General features: G+C 48.4%; 1 protein-coding gene across 1 annotated transcript in view; it reads right to left on the bottom strand.

The window, feature by feature from the left end:
• The window catches only part of LOC108491692, a gene marked incomplete at its 3' end in the record, with an annotated part of 53,192 nt that overhangs the window by 13,308 nt on the left and 38,737 nt on the right, over positions 1-1,147 (bottom strand). The window lies entirely within an intron of this gene.

Below are 1,147 nucleotides of genomic sequence, written 5' to 3'. Positions count from 1 at the left end.
ATCCAAACACCTAACTTGCTAAAGTGTAGGAGTGACTTTTACAAAATGGACAGAAGTCAGTGAATGACTTCATTCAACCTTACCACCAAAAAGCTACTATTTACAATGTAACCAAGCTCGCTGAGCCATGAGCTCCAGTGACCTGGGCTTATGACCTTGATCCTCAAGGACGCCACTTTGCCCTCCACCCAGGAGAGTGAATGAATGTGGGTGTGCTTTAACTAGTGAATCAAAGCTATGAACACAGAACACTCATATTCCTTTCCTCTTTGAAAGCAGTGAGAAAGAGAAGAATGTTCGACGTTGTGTGTATCAGATGGTTTAGGCCTAGGGATAAAAGGGAAGGATTCTCTGATAAGCTCAGGGTGGATGCAAGCATGTAGTTCCCCAACTGAAGCTGGAGAAATAGCTTTGAATAAAGGTATGAGCGAGGCCTGGTGTGGGAGCACAGTTTCGTGAGATATCTGGAGGTAGAGGGGTCCTCCGAGTTTCGGTCCACTCTTAAAACGAAGAGTCAGGCTGTATATTCAGCTACAATTGTAACGTCACTTAGAAATTCTGCACTAAGTCATCAAAAGCACCAGGAGGAGTCCAGCTGCTAGCTCCCTGGCAGGTCCTGAAGGGTGCGAAGGGCTGGTGGGAGGCCACTTGAGACCTCAGCACCCAGTGCCCTTGTGCTTCTGATCAAGTACCCATTCCCAGAAAGTCAGACTACATCCCCAAATTTCAGTTTGCTCTGCATGACGCCATGTACATCAGGTAGCCCAGTCTTGGAAAGGGAAGTGGAGGCTGAGCTGACAGATCTGGCTGCCTTTTTACCTCCGGGAGAAAAGCTCTACCTTCTCTGTGTGGATTCCAAGACCAGGGAAAAGGGAGGTACTCCCGAGATGTCTGCTGTGTGACACGGTTCATGACAGCAGTGTTGGTTTACTGCCAGAAGTGGGGCTGATGCTGGTGATGGTAATGGCAGCAACTATGGTGGTGATGATGGTGGTAATGATGTTGGTGTTGATGGTGGATGTGGTGGTGTTGATGCTGATGGTGGTGATGGTGAGGATGGTGAGGATGTTGGTGGTGATAATGATGATGGTGGTGGTGATGGTGATGGTGATGGTGATGATGGTGGTGATGGTGGTGATGGTGGTGA

The sequence above is a fragment of the Nannospalax galili genome, unplaced genomic scaffold (genome assembly GCF_000622305.1).
Source record: "Nannospalax galili isolate Female #2095 unplaced genomic scaffold, S.galili_v1.0 scaffold525, whole genome shotgun sequence".
Classification (NCBI taxonomy): domain Eukaryota; kingdom Metazoa; phylum Chordata; class Mammalia; order Rodentia; family Spalacidae; genus Nannospalax; species Nannospalax galili.
This window is presented reverse-complemented; position numbering and strand designations above follow the sequence as displayed.